This window comes from Balearica regulorum, chromosome 3 (assembly GCF_011004875.1).
Source record: "Balearica regulorum gibbericeps isolate bBalReg1 chromosome 3, bBalReg1.pri, whole genome shotgun sequence".
In the NCBI taxonomy this organism is placed as follows: domain Eukaryota; kingdom Metazoa; phylum Chordata; class Aves; order Gruiformes; family Gruidae; genus Balearica; species Balearica regulorum.
The window spans coordinates 35,329,855-35,349,893 of NC_046186.1; the positions used below are offsets into that span (position 1 = coordinate 35,329,855).

At 41.2% G+C, this 20,039-nt stretch overlaps 1 protein-coding gene across 4 annotated transcripts in view; it reads right to left on the bottom strand.

Moving 5' to 3' along the window:
• The window catches only part of FILIP1 (filamin A interacting protein 1), a 109,809-nt gene that overhangs the window by 65,931 nt on the left and 23,839 nt on the right, over nucleotides 1–20,039 (bottom strand). Inside the window, exon 2 of one of the 4 annotated variants that reach the window (XM_075747527.1) lies at nucleotides 14,161–14,302. The exons of the other annotated variants lie outside the window; for them this stretch is intronic. The gene's annotated coding sequence lies outside the window, so the exon portion shown is untranslated. The remainder of the gene's footprint in view (nucleotides 1–14,160; nucleotides 14,303–20,039) is intronic. 4 annotated transcript variants of the gene reach the window in all.

The following is a 20,039-nucleotide window of genomic DNA, read 5'->3' on the forward strand; positions in this document are numbered from 1 at the left end:
CAGCCAGCCTGTTCCGGAGGGTTCAGTAGTGCGAGCATGGCTGGATTGTGCTATTTGACCCCAGGGACAGAATGGGTGCCCTGGGACTCTTCAGTTTACAAGTAACATAGCCTTGGTGTCACACAAAATTAGCTGTGAAAATCATCCTTCCTGCGTATCATCCTCATCAAACAACAGTCTTCTCTGATCCCTCTGCTAAATGCCATTCAGCTATATCAAATTAAACCAATTGACTTTTTGTCTTCAAATCTTTTCATAGTTCTTCTCTTTCTTACCCATCAGGCCTTTTCAAGTTGTCATCCACACAACACTTTCAACTAAATTTAGCTTAATCTGCCTGTCTGTTGTCTTATCCTATTAACATCTCTTTCCTTTCTTCCTCCTTGACCCTGTAGATTGGCCAGGGAGGTTGCTAGCCCTTAAAATCCCATTTACCCTGTAAGGTCTTGTCCTGTGTCACTGACTAACAATGGCAGAGAAAACAGGATGGGTTCATCAGTGTGTATCTCATTACTTATCATTATTAAACAGATCTGCATGGGATACTCAGACATTTTTATATATGGACCCATATTGCTATCCTGTCACCTTGCCGTCCTCACACCTTCCTATGTTATGTTGAAGTAGGTCTTTGCAATTATTTTCTGTGTTTAATTGTGGAAGACCTTGACTGTTATTTGTAATCAAGATATTTGTCATAACGATACAAAGGCAATAGTGAAGTTAGGCTTGGTTCAGAGCCAAACACAGATGTAAAAAGTAAGTTGGTCTCCTAAAAATTAGATATTCTTCATCCTGCTTGAAATTGCTTGTATAACAGACAAGGGAAAACATCAGGAGTTCATGTTGCCTTACTCCAATTTACTTTTGTATATGGTCATATTTTCTGGTACCTTAATTTTTTACTTAAATCCTGTTTACCCAAGATAGTCTAAGAATACTAGAAAGCAAGATCTGCACGGAGAAATATCTTGCTTTAGATCAACTTCAGTTTGAACAGACTTCAGAAAGCTGAAGAAGGGTCTGTATGTCTGAAACTTGCCCAGTTTTTAAACAGATCTAATGAATAATATTCCACTGCTTCCAAATCTTCCCTCTCACTTAAATTCATCTCTGGATTTAGTCTGCAGCTTGTTCATTAGTCAAACAGGTGCTTCTCAATGTCACCAACATCACACACTTTTCTGATAAGGATCTCAGCAGCAATTCACTAGTGATGGGGCAAAACCTAAAATACACTGATTAATCAGCTTGGCTAATGTTACACCGGGCCTGCTGCAGATTGCTACTTACTTGACTCAGGCCAGTGTTATAAATCTCTCGCTCACATTAGACTTGCATTTTGGTAGTTTCACACTCTGCAGAAAGATTGTCTTTTTATTATCATTGGTTACTCGTGTCTTAACTTCATTAATTCAGTGGCATTCGTCCAGCAGCATAAATGGAGAGAGAATTAGACCCAATGTTTTCTAGTGAGAGAGTTTCACAATGAGATTCCTTGCATTTTAGGTCTGCTCCTATCCAAACAATATGTGATACAGGTATACAATGGCCTTTAACTTCCTGAATGCTTATGCAGTGTGTTTTTCATCAAACAGTTTGGATTAAACACATGAACTATGCTTTCTAAAAACAGATCTCCATTATACACATGAACAATACCTGAGAACCTCAGGAAATCTTTTAGGTCTCAGGTTTGTAATGGAAAAATAAACATTGTACTATGTTTCCTCTCAGATAGGGCTTTTCAATTTGTTTAACTTTAATGGGTTTTAAACTTTCCAACCATGCTTCCTCTCAGGAGAGAGCACTTGGGATTCAATCTGTCTCTATTTTCTAAGTGTTTCCTTCTGAGTCCCTGTGGGTCACAGCCTCCAGCCACTTTCATCTCTAAACCAAACCTATTTTTCATGGCTTACAGTGAATGGCTTCATGGCTCTAGAACATCCTACATGTTTTAAGAATAAATATTGCAAGTCTGTCCTACATATGTTTTCCAGTGGAAAACAGATTATTACATTACAGCGTATTCTGCTTAGTAACATGCTGTGTTAGTGATTTCTCTGTAGTAAGATGACTCAACTGTTAGACCTGAAGGTGCACAATTAATTTGAAATTTAACTCATGACTAGTTGAGACACATCATCTACCTCAAGCATTGCATAATCAACCAGATGCACTTTACGAAAGGTGGTGTGTCACCCTGTCACATCATAACTCAAGACAGCCACTTTGATCCATCTATCCATGTGGGAGCTGAGATAACAATTCATGAAGCCATGTAAAGACTGAGTAGTTGACTATAGGTTTATAAGCATGCTGACAGAGAAATAAGGAATGCATATTTAAAGTGTGCTTTTACTTGATGTAAATCAATATAGGCCCACAAAGAACAAATGCAATTTTTTAATTTTTTTTTTTAATTCATTCATACAGCAGCAGAACGGCTTAACCAATTGATCTGGAGTTTTGTATCAACTAGCTAATTACAATACGATTGTCGCTAAAGGAAGTAAAACTTAGCCTTTTTTAAAATTTCTTTAGCACTTGTAGATTTATTTTGCAGCAAGTCTTACATCACCGTAAGTGTGGCAGACGGTCTGTCACTCTCAGGGACATTGCTCCTAGCAGCCCTTCTTTGTGTAAAAGCCTGCCAAAATCAGTGTAACGCTAACACCTACTCTGTCTTCAGTTACGATTTTGATACTTTTCCAACATGTTATCCAAATGCAGAAGTGTTGTGTGCTAAAGCCAGAGATGCAGGTGAACTCAAGCTTAAATGGTGACAGAAAGGGCCAAAGTTCTGATATTCACACAGTAATTTCCAAGGACTTTAAGGGCCAAAATCAACGGCGTGATCCAGCTGTTGTGCAGTGCTCTAGGAATACAAAGCAGCTGTAAGGATGACGGAGTTTTAATTAGAGCAGCGTGAAGTAGCCAGAACATACTAGTGATCTTGGCTGAAATACTGTGTGCTGGAAAGGAGTGCTTAGTATTATCATTTTGGACATCCGTCTGTATTTCTGATGGTATCATGATAAAAAGAAAAAGTTTCTGACCAGTTGCATGACATTATTGCGGTATGCAAATACCAAAATCCCCAAACTTTGCCTGTCTGTTGTTTCACCAGGGTTCCAAAACTAATTCTGGGGACAGTGCCAGTCTAACACTGGTAACAAATGTCCTCCTGCTGTCTGCCCTGATCGTGTCTCTATATCTTACAGCATTCCTGATCTGCTGAAGGGATTGTGTTCCCTGAAGAAATAGCTGGTATGATTTATAATGACTTTAGTATTTAATATTTAACTCTACTGGGGGTTTTTTTCCACCCCTTATCATATTGCATATTAAACTGGAAACCTTTCCAAACAGTCTCCAGTCAAACAAGAAGTCTTTATATGATCAGTCACCTTGATTTCGACATTTATTGGCTACTCATTTCAAGATGTGCTCACAGCATCGGTACTTGGCATGGGAACTCTTCGGCCTCTCCTCTGTTACACTCGTTTGTTAAGCTTTAAGCGCAGACAACAAATGCTATGATTATTTACTTGAGCCTGTATTGTTGTTCTGGGCATGGGTCCTTCGATTTTCACAAGTTAGCAATCCATATAAGATTTTATGAAATAACCTTTATGTTAGTTTTACTGACATCAGGAGGAAATCTGTGAGGAATTTGCTGAGTAGGATGTCAGGAGAGGACAGGCTGCATGCCGTTCCAAATCTTTCCCCAGTCGACAGCAATTTGTTCTGCCTATAGCTCTTGAAATGACAGGTTAGATTAGGCTCTGTTACTAGTGCTATCAGAATCAGATAATGCAAAAGGGTTCTTTGAATTAATATGTGAATTGGACATGCTGATTTTGGGTCTATAGTGCTTTCCCCTATAATAATAATAATAGTGATGATGATGATGATGTTATAACACACACACAAGTTGATTTACAGCCATGATATGGTTGTTGCCTTTGGCTATAAATTTGTAGTCTGGAGTTCAGTTGTAAACCTAACCAATTAAGATATCACATGGAAGTGCTGGGTTTCTGACATGCTAACAATGTGTTGTAGGGTCAGTGCAATTGGGTTATTAGTGAGCCAGAACTGGAACTGTTTCTCAGCTGTGGCATTGGGAACTGTATGATGGGGAACCATATCTTTCAGAGGCTGCGCTGTGCAGGCATTTGAGTGGAGCCGAGCACTGTGCAGAAAATGCCTGGTACATGGGGGAGATTGCTGACAACTGAGGCACTGAGCAAGCCAAATCTCTGCCCAGTGATTACCAATCAATGTGTAGCACCAGGAGTGAAAAAGAAGTTAAAATATACTCAAAATGGAGACTAAATCATATAAAACCTCCATCAGATCTTAACCACCCCATAAATGAGGAGGAGAGCCGGAAATTTTTTTTAAACAGTATCAGTCTGTATCTGCAAGTAGTAGACACCAATAAAAAAACACCAAACAAAAAATACAGAAAAAAGATGACACCTTCTCAGATGTCAGGAAGAGAGGAAGATAGGGACACCAAATTCACCTTGTTGACTTAGAAGTCCTCAGCAAGGACCACCCCAGATGGGGATGGATGGCTTTAGCCCCAAGGGATCTGGTTAGCTAGAACTAAGGCGACATGGCCTCAGCGGTGTGGCTTTTACAGGACAAACATGTAGAGATGCAAGTGTTCACACCACCTCAGAGACTGATTAAAATCATTAGTTTTATTATGAGTTATTCCTTATTGTTAGCTATTCCAGGCTGTTTGCCTGGACTCTGAAAATGTTCATTATTATTGTTTTGTCTGACTTGAAGAAATAAAAAGGAATCACACTACCAAGAGGTTGTCATAGGACCAGGTAGGAATTGATGGCCACATTGTGCAGAAGCACGTGCTGAGCAATGCTGCCCAGATGAACTTGGATGCTGCATGAAGCAGACATGTGTCAGACTCTGCACTGTGCGATAGCTGAACAACACCATGCCAAGAGAATGCAGACCTCATTTTTGGGTTTGCTTTTGCAGATGACTCCAGTGTTTGTTTCAGTCATACTGGTCAGAAGAGAGTGCTAAACCAAATGACTAATACAATGAAGAGCAGAACAAATATCTACCCTTAGCAATTCCGGAGTTTCCTGAATTTCTAAACATTCATGCCTAGAGCACTAATCCAGTGTGCTCTCTAACCCTCCCCCGATCTCTTGCCCTCATATGCATCACGAGTTATCTGCAAAAGCAAAGAAGAAAAGGTCTTTGTTCCTTCTGACAGTATTATACATTACCTGTGTGCTTTTGTGAGAGCATGTGTTAGCTGCTTGCCCTTGTTGAAGCATTGGCACGGAGGGATGGATACTTTATGAATCAGGACGATTCTCTACTCAGTAAACAGCTTGAACAACTAAGCCACAGAGCTGCAAATCTCATACAGACTAGGAGAGGACTTGTGGCTAGTCTAGCTTCATAACACCACTACTGCCTTCATCCTTTCACCTGGTCTGCTTGCTGCACTAGAAAAGCATTTGTTACCCAGGTGTTAGGAGGAGCAACGCCCAAGCTCGCGTGCTGAGCCTCAGGCACGGAAGAAGAAATGTTCACGTCAGCCTGTGGACGCAGCCCCCGTAGCGGGGTTTGCACCACCTGCATTGGGAATGCTGCTCGGTGGGCTCCCTCCCACCCGGTCAGCCCTTTGCCAGCTGCAGCAGACTGGGCTGGTCCCTGGACTGCGCCCGCTGCCTGCGCTCGGGGGAGAGGGAGAGGAGTGGCATTGCTCGGAGGAGCCCGTGCGGGAAGAAGATACTGTCCCGTGGCGGATGGGTGTCACGGCGTCTCCCTCATTTTGTCATATCGTACATATGTGGAGTCTCATCGATAGAAGAAACTTGAGTCTCTTTAATTATGAGAAAGAAGGAGAATTTGTCACTGTTAAGGGTATTGGACAAAAGTGCAGTGCAGGACACATTATTTTCTTCTATCAAGTCACTGCTATCTCATTATTCCCTAATCTATTTTGGTGAAAAGAACTTTTCTTTTTATGCTGCTTGCAAATAGTGTAGAAAAGTAGCAAAGTTATAGCAGACATGCTTGGTGAGGTACAGCACAAGAATCAGCAAAGCCTTTTTATTTTGTAGCTTCTAAAATTGATTCTTATAACAGTGGAGCATAGTAGCACATGGATTATATTCACCGAGGATTATACGAGCAATGGTTTCTTTGCTTGAAAAAAGAAATGAGAGGAATAAGCATAAATGAATCCTCAAGAAGAAAAGAAAAAGATTTCTGAAAATTCCATATCCAGATGCTGTTCTGAATAGGTATAATCTGCGTGAAAGCAGAAAAGGATTTCACAAAACTAAAAGAGGAAACCCAGTCACCATTAAGGCAGATTTATACTGCTTTAACACCATTTTCTTAATTCCAAGATAAACTCTTTTCTGGCTAAATTATGGCACAGATTTACAAAGAACAGAGTTTATGCTGGTATTATTCCATTAATTTTGTCATTTTCAGGAAAACTTGTGGTTTCAGCTGGAATACTTTTACTTGAGGAATGCATGCTGACCAACTAAGGAGTAACATAGACTTGTTTCACAAAGATTCATGTTTCCCAGGCTTCATCTGGAAAAACATCTTGGATGCATGAGGTATGAGGAATGATAAGCTATTAGATCATCATTCAGTCAAAAAAATAAACTTTTATATATCACTCTACCATGTTTTGATTACTGTGCTTCCCAGCTGCCAGAAAGTACAAACAGGAGTCATAGAGAAGAGACAGCTCAAGTAGCTGACACCACTAGACAAACATGCCGCTAGGTCTGACGAGGGTTTAGATATTTATTCTCCGGAGTGGCTATGTGGCTGAAAGGGACTGGCCAGGAGCAGGGTAGGTGGCAACTGTGCTAACTCCCTGCGGTGCAGCCTTTCTAGCACATTTCAGCTGAGCTGGGAGACATGGGAGCAGGTTGGTTCCCATTCATCTGTTTCCAGCCCACTGGAGTGTCCTGTGCCCAGGACTGCTCCTGGTTTGAAGGAAAAGCACGGATCCCTGGGGGGAAAGAAACGCCCTTGCTTTTTGGGGCTGCGTCCCTTGCACCCAGCTGATGGAGCCTGTCTCAAGACACAGCCACCCCTGGATGGCTGGATGAGCACTGTGCCCTATCATGATTCTTCACATACTGTTTTACGGCTTTCTGCCCTTTTCGGTTATGCCATTTGAATTGAAAATCAAACTGTGAACTTCACATGAGGATAAAGCCAGCAACGTCACCATTACTTTCAGTTCAAACCCGCCAAACATTTGTTTTATCACCTGACAGCCAGAACGTGCCTGGAAAATGGTAAGAGAGGTGATGCAGATTAGCTGGCCTACCAAAGATTTTTCTCTCCTGCAGATGGGTAATCTTTGGCGTTAGGTAAGCATTAGTCATTTCTTTTTGTTGACAGCATAGAACCAAGCTGATAACCTGCAAGATCAAATATACTGTGAACTTATGAACCTCTCTGTATCTCTTGTAAGAAGTAGTTTGTAAAGACTGCTGCTTCTGTAACAGTACATTTTTCCTTCCAAGATGGCAACTGCTGAGAGCAGCAATAGACAGGAGCAGGCTGATAATCATCACAGCTCTTGTCTCCAAGTCCCTTGTCCCTATCCTCACAATGACCAAGCAAAATACCTAAAACTGATATATCACTGAGTGAACACAGCATGGAAAGTAAAGTCCTTGCAATCCTACTTTAACCTAGGAATGAACCACAAGGGAAACAGGGAATGTGATTAGGAAATGAGGAAACTAACTCTTATTAGCTTTCTGCAAAATCTGTTTCAACTTTTCACTTTAAAATTATTTTTTTATTTCAAAATTAACTTGGATTTTAACAAGTATGAGACAAGACAAAAAGCTAAATGCCCCAAAAGCAAACTTCAAGCTTTGGGTTGAGGGAAGTATTCTGCTGTCTCTTGCTGACCAGATGTGAATTGTGAATCCTGTATTCTTTCCAGTAGCCGTGATTTGCACAGCTCTTATTTTGCTGAAACCAGTAAACAACTATAGCTACATTTTACATTTGACTAATTTATCTTTCTTTTGTTTTATAGAAATAACAAAAAATAATTGCGATAAAGATACCCTTACAGATTTTACAGCAAAGGGGAAAAAATTATACAGAGGACCTGTATCTTCTACAAATATTGTCTCCAAGAGACAACAGTGTAAAAACACATCTGCAGCATCTCAAATTTCAGCTGTCAACCAAAGCAGGGAGCAAGTTCCAAATCTCTCTCAGTGACTCCTTTGTAGGAAGTTTCAGTTGTTGATAGACACAGAGTACCAGCTTGCACATGAATGCCTGGTCATTTGGTGAGAGGTGAATTTAACCCCCTCCGCTAGACTGGGCTGCCTTCCACCTCCCAAAAGGTTCCTCCTCTGTGAAGTTTAACTGGTTTCAAAACAAGGAGTTAAAAATAGTTTCTGATACTAAACCTGCCCTTGAGTTTCACTATCAATTTTGGTGGGTTTACAGTAATATTTTTTCCTGTTGGGGGGAAAAAAAAAAAAATTCTCTGGCTACACATATACTGGAGATTAACCATGTCCAGGACTGCTCTCTGACTGTGAGGCCAGCTGTCCCGGAAAATCCTTCAGGCTCGTAAGCCCTCTTAGCATCCCTAACATGCTGGCTGCATCCACACTGCCTGCTGGGAATTGCTCCTAGCCCATGCTGACTCCCAAAACACGCTCTCAAATTGTTCGGGAGGGTGTTAAGTGGCCCGATCAAAAGCGTGCCGGGGACCACTCAAACGGTTTAATAAGAGTACAGACATTCACCTTCCAGAATCTGTGCTCATGCCCTGGCACTGTTTAATTTACAGCCTTTCCTTTCCACAGCCTGCTCCTTTACAAACAAAGGAAATGGAAAACTAATCAGCCGTGCAAAGGGAAAGTGCAACTCACCATAAATACACAGTCTGCAGAGAGAAAATAAGTGGAGGGTGGTGGGAAAACAGAAGAGAATCCGTATTTTTGTAAGTAAGTTAGGTCAGAGCACACAGGAGTATATTACTTATTCTAGAGGCATATTTTTAAGTTGCTGCTGAAGGATGGTCTGGAGACAGCAGTTCAGCAGGGGTCAGGAAGAGACGGGGCAGCTGAAGCAGAGAGAGAGGTTGCACAACATCCCCACTTCACACCAGGCTTCTCCTGGCTTTCCCCGGGCTCGGTGGCACTAACTTTGAGCTCTTCTGCTTCATGTCACTGATAAGAGGACTAGCACTTGCATTATTCAAAGCCCTGGCCTTCACTTGTCATTACTATTTGTAAGGAGGTAAAGGAAAGGAGAGTCTTACTTCATTCCTGGCAGTGCCAGCCCAGTGACTGTCATTATTTCCCAGTAATCCTGCAGGCTTTCCACTGACTTCAGAACTTGTGACAAAGAAAGTAAAGAAGTAAATGTCAGCCTAACTTGTCTAAAAAATACCAGTGCTTCATGCTGGCAGGGAGCAGCATAAAAACCTGCAGATACCTCACCTGGGCATTGAAAATGGCCTCATCCACTTTAATAGCTTTCATTATAGAAACCATATTTACGTGCCTCTTCTAATGTCTTGGTTTCAAAATCCCTAAACAATTTCTTCACTTGAAAAGAATGAAGTTAAAGAGTTATCCTGCATCTACAGGTTGAGCTGGCTTTGATCTTTTTTTGAACAGCCTGTCAACGTTAATCTGCTCAAATCTTCACCTGGCTTTTTAGTTCAGAGCAAGAAGTCAGGCTAAGCTGAAAACACAGCATAGCTACTTGGAGTAGAGAAGGAAGAAGCAAATAAATGTCTCTGCATTGGCTTGGTCTCGCATTAACATAACTAAAATTATCTGCTGCCGGATCCAAGTTGCTTTAATGTCCATGACTTCTTAAAATACAATTTCAACAGGGAGAAAATCTAAGTGAATTGTGTTTGTCTTGATGCAACTAGCCAAACCCCCTACCCTACTTAACTTTTTAAAAAAGGTTGCATTTTCTTTTTTTTTTTTTTCCACTAGGATAGAGTAAAAATTCTTAGCTGCTTTTCTTAGAAAGTAATTTCAGTTCAGAGCCATGGAAAGATATTAAAAAGAGCTCCTACAAATGGAGTGGGTGTTTTACAAGCCTACATGAAGATAAAATCATCTGCACTGGCACAAATTCACACTGTTCAGCTTTAAGTATCTCACTTGTGTGCCTGAGCTAGGAGTTTAGGTTTCATCCATAATCTGCAGTGTCTTTGAAATGGAGCCTGAGCTCTCAGAGGCTATGTTAAGACTTCAGGCCTGTCCTCGTCCTCAGTCATGCAGCTCCCATGACCACTGCTGAAGCCCACCATAGCTCCTGTCTATCAGGGAAAGCATCCCCTAATTTTCTTTCCGTGGAAAAAGGTGCTGGGCAGAAGGCAGTGTTGCTCCAGCCTCCCTGTGAGAGGACATGGCTGGAGGACACCACTGCATCTTGACCCTGAGATGTGCTGAGAGGTCCCAGTTTTGCCCCTCCGAGCCACCACTGAAGAGGTTGTGCCCCTAATTTGGGCACATCAGTAAGCTGACTGATAAACTGGGGCTGGATCCATAAACGCATCATCACAAAGGCCGATTTTGCTTTTGGGTGGGGAGGCAAGAGCAGATATTTGGCACTTCGTTATCAGCATCTGACACAGTGCCGTACTTGGTGGCACATGTTAGGACAGGACAGAGGCTGTGGGACTGTGTCTACCCCTCAGTGTTGCTGAAGGAAACTGGTGGGTGCCTCTGCATATTAAGGCATCACTCAGTCTCTCAATACAAATTTAAAAGACTGAATTGACTTTTCACCATAATGCCAAAAAGTTTGGACATCATCCAAAAAAAAAAAAAGGGGTGGGGTGGGGGGGAAGGCTTATATAGATGGTATACGAATGGTAAATCAGGTAAGAAAGCAGGTAAGAAAGCAGCATAGAAATAGAGAAATGACTGTTTCTCTTTATTTAGTGAAAAACTGTCTGACCCAGCAGTTATGTAATGTCTCAGCATTACTTATTTGTTTACTTAAATATTTTTCAGCTGCCTTCAAGGAAGTTTAGGTGACTGGGAAATTACTTTGGGCTGCTTCTCCTGTGCATGTGTGGTGGATCCACGGCGTTGGCAAGGACCTGCTGCGGTCGCTGTTGGCAGCTCCGTCAGGTCTTGGCTGCGCGGGGAGCGAGCCAGACCCTGCGCTGCCCAGGCAGCTGCTTTCTTAGGTGTAAATGCCAGTTACGGCCAAACGCCTCATCTTTCCTCCTGCCTCTGAATTGTTCAAAATGGGATCGGTATTGCTTTTTAGCTTCTCACCTGTGGGTTGGGAAAAGGAAGATTAACCAGTTTTGTTCCATTAACCAGTTTTCTTCCTGTGAGGATGCAAATTCGCTTCTTGTCATTTTAAGGTGCTATATTTAGTTATTTTAAGAAACAAGATGTAGCAAAAAGTATTCTCGCATGCTCATTTCACATTTCACATACTATTTTACTCCCAGTGAGAATAAACTTTACTCGTAGTTTCCTATCCCTAGTGACAAAGTCTAAGTGAGCTTTGAGTACCACCTCTTTCCTCCAAATATTCACTGCATAGGCCACAGCTAAGAGCTTTTCCTTATCTGTATTTGTCCACACGTACACTGCAAGGAATTTCAGAGGGGAAAGTGGGTTTTTTTTCAAACCTGCCCAGCTGAAAGTTAAAGGGCAGCTCTCCAGAGCACCCAGTAGCCAACTGGTAAGCACAGCTGTACAGAAAAAGCAAGCTCAGACTAACCGGCTGGGCCTCCACGGTATATGTACTGAGAATACTTCACAAGGCTTTCAGAAAAGTCAGGACAAAGTCCTCATGTTGAATAAATATTTCCTTACTGAATTATTTAGAGTATTTTATATCTTTAAACCTAAAAGACTCTGTTAAACCAAATGTAATTTGAGGAATGCATACATTTGCTTATTAGTATAATACTTATCAGCTAGGAAACCAATTTAAATTCATCAGTTCATGTTCATTTCTATTCAGTTACACTTTCAGATTTTCTTTTATCAGCACAGTGCTTTAGGATTTGCAGATAATTGTCTTAGAGAAATTACTAAACTCACTCAAAACCCCAAAAAACTGTTTTCCATATTAAGTTCTGTAACTCATTTAATCAAAGTTAATTCCAAAATCTGTTATCCTACTATATCTTTAAAATTCATCCCGTACGACATCATTGACTGCATGCCAAACAACCAGCATAAATTAAAAAAAAATATATAAATAAATCAGCAGTTTGTCAGTCGATTCTAGGACTGCAAAACTGACCTGGTATGAAATGGCCATGCTTAGACAATCTCTGTACCGCTGGGAGTTTGCCACATGCTTGACCCAAGGTAGCTGTCATGCTTGCGAAAAAACTTTTATTACAATTGTAATTACTGATACAAATTGCAAATTACTTTTTGGCATCGAGAAAAAACAACAGCCTGCAGGGAAAAATGCTTGGCAGCACATGCCGCCATAGTAGCGTTCCTCAGCTGTAGCACCGGCCTTCCAGGCACGGGAAATCACCTGGCCGTACCCCACGGAAAGCAGCAAACGCCAAGTATTCAACAAACCTCAGACTTGTTGAAATAAGCATATGCGTCGAAGACAAAGCATTATTATGAGAGGGATAGAAAAGTCTAGAAAATGAAAATATTGTCAGAACCCCGCATTTAGTGTCATAGCATAGGCATCATGGGCTGGTGTGCCAGCAGCAGGCTGAGCTCCCCTGCCCTCTGCTCAGCCAGGGTATGAAGTAGTGCTGTGCAAACAATTTCTGCAGGTAGCCAAATACATGCCGTTATCTCTATTTAAGTAAGCAAGAACGAGGCTGGAGAGTTCTGTACAAATATTTGTTGCTGACTGATCTCTTATACCTTGAAGATGGATTTCTAGAAAGGAAAAAACCTCACTAGAATTGTTCTTCCCGTTGTATCTTTAAAAAAGCTGAAACGTGCAAATCTATTAGGCTTTCTCAAAACTCAGAGAAACTTTTCCAAATGCCTATAAAGGTGGAGGATTAGATAAATGGTTTGTTGAAGTAATGGAACAGTTATTGGACTTCATAACACATGCATATTTTGTAAAAAAAAAAAAAAAGAAAAAAAGAAAAAAAAGAAAATACTGTGGGTTTTTTTTAAATTTGGTTTTAAAATTCCATAACTAGAAACACATCATTAGCCGTTTGTACTTACATCAACTTTGTATCAGAGAAAAATAAAGTTTTGTTTGTGTAACATCGTTAGGCAAAGTAGTAACTATACAAATTTAAGAAAGAAAATAACTTATTATGCCAAGTTAATGGAAATGAGCATTATGAATGACAATTTAAGGAGGATTATATGATGTATTGCAGGTTTCAACCAACTAAAAATAGAAAAGCTGTACAAGCCATGGAAATTGCACAATGCACAACCTTCAGTTCCAGGAAGATTGTGTTTGCAATCCTTGACTACAAATGGAGTTGCTTTCTGACTCTTGAGATAGATCTTCTGGGGCCATAATTAATATAGACTATCCTGAGCTTACCAAATGAGTCAGACATTTAAAAATATGATATGATATTGGGCTTAAAGTTGTGAAATATTTGTAAAATCAGTTAGTGATTGCATTCCAGTTTTTGAGCTGAGTTCACAGTTTCAAAGTATGTTCCAGCACCGTGAGGCATTTTAAAACTGGAAATAAAGATTGCTGTATGATCGATGTGATACTAGCAATGGAGCTTTTACAAGACAGGCAAAATCCCAGATGAATATTGTGAGACATCCAGTATGGTCATAAAAGCCATCAGTGCCTGATGAAGAGTTCCTTGTTACACTAACTTGTTAACTCAGGATGTTTGTTATTAACTCATTGTGCTAAAAATTTTCAGGGAAAATAATGTACATTCAGGATGTCCTTGGCAATCCTCAACAGTCCCTGAGGGCTTTGACAGCTCTGCAGTTCAGATGAGCTTTTGTAAGCCAAGACATGACATAAGTCACTTTGGTCACCTCCTGGAGCTGACATCTGCAGGAAGCTCAAGTGTTGCTTTCCCACCAAGCTATTGCAACAGCATCTCCTGAATGTTATTAATTTAGGAGCGCAGCTCCACCTGGAAGCCGGACAGCCCGTGGTGTGGAGTAATACCTGTGTCAAGGGATGCTTCCAGAGCAGCGGCTTCACTAGAATCTAGGTCCAGAGAGGGGGAGGAGGCAGTCGAGGATGGAGGTGTCCCTGTGCCATCGCTCTGCTGCTCCCACCTGAGGCTGACTGGGGTCCCTGCTGCTCCCTAGAGAAAAGATAAGGCTCAGGGGCTGCATGCGAGGGCAAAGTGAGAAGCACCATCTTCTGCTTGCTCTGCCTGCTGGCCAGCTGACCAGCTAGAAAACACAGACTTCCAGACTTAAAGTGGCTTGAAAATACTTGTATTTTCTAATCTAGAGATTCCCATTGAATTTATCCATGTGTCTCCAAAGCCATGACAGAGCCTGAAGAGTCCAGAATACACTAGGCAATGTGTTTGCAGGTACGATGCAGTATATCAACCCGGGTGGTGAAACCTCGCACTCCTGCTGCCTCCTGAGAGCTGGTACCACAGGGTGCAGCTTTCTGCTTTAATTTAGCAATCAACACTAAGTAACCCTCTCCATCCAAAAAAACTCCAGCCCTAACGAGGGAAGGAAAAAGCTGGTAGGTAATGCAGAACTAGTCTACTCAATTGAGTAGACTAGTTCTGCAGAACATCTGCAATGTAATGCAATGCAATGATGAAATGACAGCAGAGAAATAACATGTTCGGCTTGGCCCATCTATTAGTCACACTGCACGCAGTCTGCTCAGTGAGAATCCATCACTCCTTCGGCTGGCCAAGCTGGGCGACCTGCAGCACAGCAAGAACTGCAGACCAGTTTCTTTCACAGCCCACGAAGCAAACAAAGGAAAGCTGGGGATATGGTGACCACTCTAAATACCATGGAAGTATTAGCAGACATAGAGGAAACTGGGAGCATTGCTATTGGAAAGCTGGGAATGGTGCAGAGTATATGGGGAACAGAGCCATAACGCTGGAGGGAGGCAAGGTCTCATGTTGGTAAAAGCTCGTTCATGCATTTAATTAGTTTGCATAAACAATCAGAATTTGAATTCACTTTGTGGATTCCCTGAATTCTGCCCTGACCTTCTCAACTGTGCAGCACACTTATGGTATAAGCAAAGTTTGGTAGGTCAAACCCACTTCAAAGACAGCTAGCATGGAAAGATCAGAGCCAACAGGTCTGAGCAGTGGTATGTCCAGGCAGGCTCAGTGGGAGGACTGGTGGTGCCAGATTGCTTCTGATGGCTGTGAGGCCATGGAGATCTTTCCTTTGGCAAAACATTTGTTCAAGGAGAACACGGGGTTCGGGAAAGCTGTGATCTTTTTAACGAAAACAGTAACAATTCTGTTCAGCTCTAGAGGCTGACTGTTATTTAAATAATTTATATGGTTCTCCTAATAACAATATAGTCATACTGGGCACATTACCATTTAAGGAACAAAGCAGGACTATTACGGTCTAAGTTAATAGCAGTTAGAACAGCGTACGTCACATTTCCCCATTATTTCTTAACATACTGTATGTGAATTCTTGCAAAATAGTAAATACCAACTTGGTATTTGTAGAGGTTTTTTTGTCCTTGCTCTGAATTGAAAGAATGAGATTTACTGGATTATAAACAACACAAGGATAGATATAATAATGAAATCTTAACTGGCTGTAATCACAGTTAAATTGGTGCAAACACATTAAGTAAAACTTGGCTTTTTAGGAAAAAAAACCAGATTATTTTATTGATACAAACTTTAAATTTCTTGAAAATTTGTTTAGGAGACGTCAGTCTTGAACGGCTAGTTCTAGGAGAAAATTGAGCAATTATTCATCTATCTATCTATCTATCTATCTATTAATAGTAGAAAGCATTTCCTACAAGTGCAAGAATTCAGGTTATCACACTGTTATACCTACAAACCCTGAATCACATCTGGTATGACAGTTTACAAGAAGCAAACTAAAGATAATTTGTATGAGGTACATGGGATTTACAGAAATTAATTCTTTGCCCTAAAAAAATTTGTCTTTCAAAAAAGTCAGTGAGAGTTTTCTCATTAATTTGAACAAGGAAGGATCAAGAATATTAAATTTAAAAGTTAATATGCAAGTATCTAGAGCTAATAAAAGAAAGTAAGTCATGCTTTCTCAACGAAGAGCTTCATTTTCAATGCAATTCACAAAGTATAAGAAGCAAAGAATAATTTTCTGTCAATCAGTTCATACTAATTATTAGGATTACAAAGAGGATGGGTGAAGGCTTAATGGGTCAAATTCTGACCTCATTTGTCTTGACTCTTCTGAATTTAAAGTTACTCTGTGTTTTGATCGATATAAATGAGATTAAAATCTAGTGTACGGAATGCAAAAAAAAGTGGCATTGTTCATGATTTGCAGAAACCTTGTTCACAGGAGACATAGTTTAAAAATAGGCCCTTAAGAGAGCTTTCCCTCTACCATATTTTTTAGTTGATGTTTAAAGTTATGTTACAAGTGTAGTAACTACACCTACATCTTCCCAAGAGGAGACATCCTGGAACACAGTTAGGACTTGAGTAATATAGATCCACTGATGTTTCACCAAGCAGCAGAATAAGGTAGATGTTTTACAGCACTCTAGAAAACTTTATTCTTCATTAAACTTTAAAATATCTTGAGATAATATTTATGCCTACACATGTCATCTTATTCTCTATTTTAACTAAGTGATGCCACAGTAAATATGGTGAGCAAAACAAACAGTCAGGATGAAGATCACTGTATTAAACTTAAATACTCTCCATTATACAACATTTTGTTGTACTGAAAAGTCCACGGGATTCTGCCACTGACTTCATTAAAGCTGGTATTTCACTCACAGCCATCACACAGGTACATAAAAATGATCCTAACCACCTGTTAGGCTAATGAAGGCAGCAGCTTTGCTTGCAGACTTTGCCTCACTAGCATCTTTAACCTAATGGGGCTACAATAACATCGCAGCCTTTTCACAGCAGGATGCCTCTTGGGCTCTTTTTTCCATGCCAGTTGTTTAGACTTTTAATCACATGCACTATATGGAATTTTTTTTTTTTTTTTTTTTTTTTTTTTAATCTCAGTGCAGTAATATGAAGCTATTGATCTTTGAGTTTGCAAACAACACCAAGCTGTGTGGTGCGGTCAACACTCTGGAGGGAAGGGATGCAACCCAGAGGGACCTAGGAGGAGAATAATGTTGATAACACACTGATGTTATTAGTTGTTGCCAATCAGTCAAGGACTTTTCAGCTTCTCATACTAGCCTACTAATGAGGAATTAGAGGGTGCCCAAGAAGCTGCAAGAGGACACAACTAGGATAGCTGACTCAGAATGGCGAAAGGGATATTCCATACCATATAACGTCATGCTCTGTATATAACTGGGGGGGGAGGGTTGGCCGGAAGGCAGTGCAGCTTGGGAACTAGCGAGCATCAGCTTCAGGTGGTGAGAAATTATGCTGTTCATGACCTGTTCTGAATATTCTTTTATCATTGTTGTTATTGTTATTTCCTTTTCTGTCCTATTAAATTGTCTTTATCTCAACCCATGAGTTTTACTTTTTTTTCCCTTTTCAGTTGTCTCCCCCGTCCCACTGGGGAGCTGTGTGGTTGTTTTAACTGCTGGCTGGGTTTAGCCACAACACCTTATAGCAGCCTTCCAGTACCAGAAGGGGCCTACAGGAAAGCTGGAGAGGGACTGTTTACAAGGGTTTGTTGTGACAGGACAAGGGGTAATGGGTTTAAGCTAAAAGAGGGTAGATTTAGATTAGATATTACGAAAAAATTCCTCTCTGTGAGGGTGGTGAGGCACTGGAACAGGTTGCCCAGAGAAGCTGTGGAGGCCCCATCCCTGGAAGTGTTCAAGGCCAGGTTGGATGGGGCTTTGGGCAACCTGGTCTAGTGGAAGGTGTCCCTGCCCATGGCAGGGGGGTTGGAACTAGGTGACCTTTAAGGTCCCTTCCAACCCAAACCATTCTGTGATTCTATGATTCTGTGATTCTATCATTCTATCATTCTATGATTCTCTGATTCTCTGTAGATTTATTTTGGAGAAAGCCTCTCAGCTCTCCTCATTCGCCTACACATGCCCCCTTTCCCCTGGTGCACCTCGGATCAGGGAACCAAACTTAGCAGAAGGAAAGCTGACATTTTCTTTGGCAGATTGGCCAAGATACCCTAATGAGAGCTTTGATGAAAGTCCCCATCTTGCCATTGATCTACAAGCCACATTTCCCAGGACCCTCAAAGGAACAGCCAGGGAAAGCAAAGAGCTTTTGAAGCTCCCAGCCTCAGCACCTCTGCCTGTCCCCATCCCCAGGGAAGTGCCTGATGCCCAGGGCTGGGGCTGCCCCCAGCCCACTAGTCCCCATGGGGACCCCCCCCTGCTCCCAGCTCCCAGGGAGCAGCCACCCATGCAGTACCCTGACATGCATTTCCTTAATTGTGTATTTAGTTGCTTGTAATCACAGTTCGGATTCCCCTTTGCTCTTGTTTAAGAAATTGCTTTTATTTTAAAAGCTTTTAATTTTCATTGATCTTCATACGTGCAGGTACCAGCTTAAATTTGTGCTTTTCTTTTCCTACAACAGAACAGAGAAAAGCTAAAAAAGAAATCAATGTGTTTATTCCTGAGAAAAGAAGGATGGTAGAAAAACAAGTGCCCCCTGCCCCAACCCAACAATGTTTCTCCTCCACACTAACAGAGGCATCATACACTCCAGTGATCGTGGCCCCAAGCGCCGGGATGGCAGGCTCAGCGCAATTAGGAAAGAGTCTCTGCATGAAGCTCCCCTTGTAACTTGATTAGGCTATCGACTCGGTAAGGATTAAAAGTAAAACAGCCAAAAAAGATTGCTGTCATAGTCTTAACAGCTGGGAGTGAGGAGTTTCCTGGAGTTTTCCAAGAAGCTATGGCACAAAAGACCAGGAGATACTGGATTTGACCAAATATCCTTTTCTCTATGGTCCTGGGATGTGGTGGGATCCGTTGTCCTCACATTCTCTTCTGCTTTCCAGTGGCCCACACCGACAGGAGCAGTCCGCAGAGCTAACTCCAGGGAACCAGCCCCCAGAACTCTGCCACTGAGATTTCTTAAAGACAACTTGTGAATGCAATTGTGGCTTCTCCAGAAAAGATTCATCGCATACTATACAGTGTTCACAGGAATTTTCTCAGTCATTATTGTCAAACAAACTTTCAAAATGCCAGACCCATTTCTTCAATGATTACTGTCACAAATCTAATCAACTGAATACTATGCTGACTGAAGCTCTCAACCAAATCGTAGTTCTCATTCATTTCCCAGCTTGTGATTAAACCCCTAAAACCTTTCATACTGCAATTTCAATCAACAACTTAGGGAAAAAAAACCCACATTATTTCTAATAAAGATTCCTTTAGAAGATTTCAAAACCTTTACTCAACCTCCTAAATATTTGGCACAGCACATCCTTGCAAGCCTGAAATTATTACTCTGTTTGCTATGGTTTCTTTTATTATGCTATTATGCAAGACTGTTGTACTTTGTCATTTGTAGCACATTACCTCAGACTTGTTCAGGTACAAAGATGGACTTCTAGGATGATCAGGGGAATAGAGAACCTATCATATGAGAAGACAGAATGAAGAGCTTGGCTTGTTTAGCTTAGCGAAATAAAGGCTGTTAAGGGATCCAGTTGCTGTCTATATATATATCACGGAGGCAAACATCACGGAGACGGGAGAGCCATTTAAACTAAATGACAGTGTTGGCGAGGGAACCCATTGGCACAGATTGGCCAGAATTCAGTCTATGCTAGAAACCAGAAACAGGTTCTCACTTGGAGCAATGGGATTTGGGAAGAATTTTAAAGTTGGAATAAAGCAGCAAAAATCCTAACCACACCCACAGTGGAACTTGATAAGTTTATGAAGGGGATTAT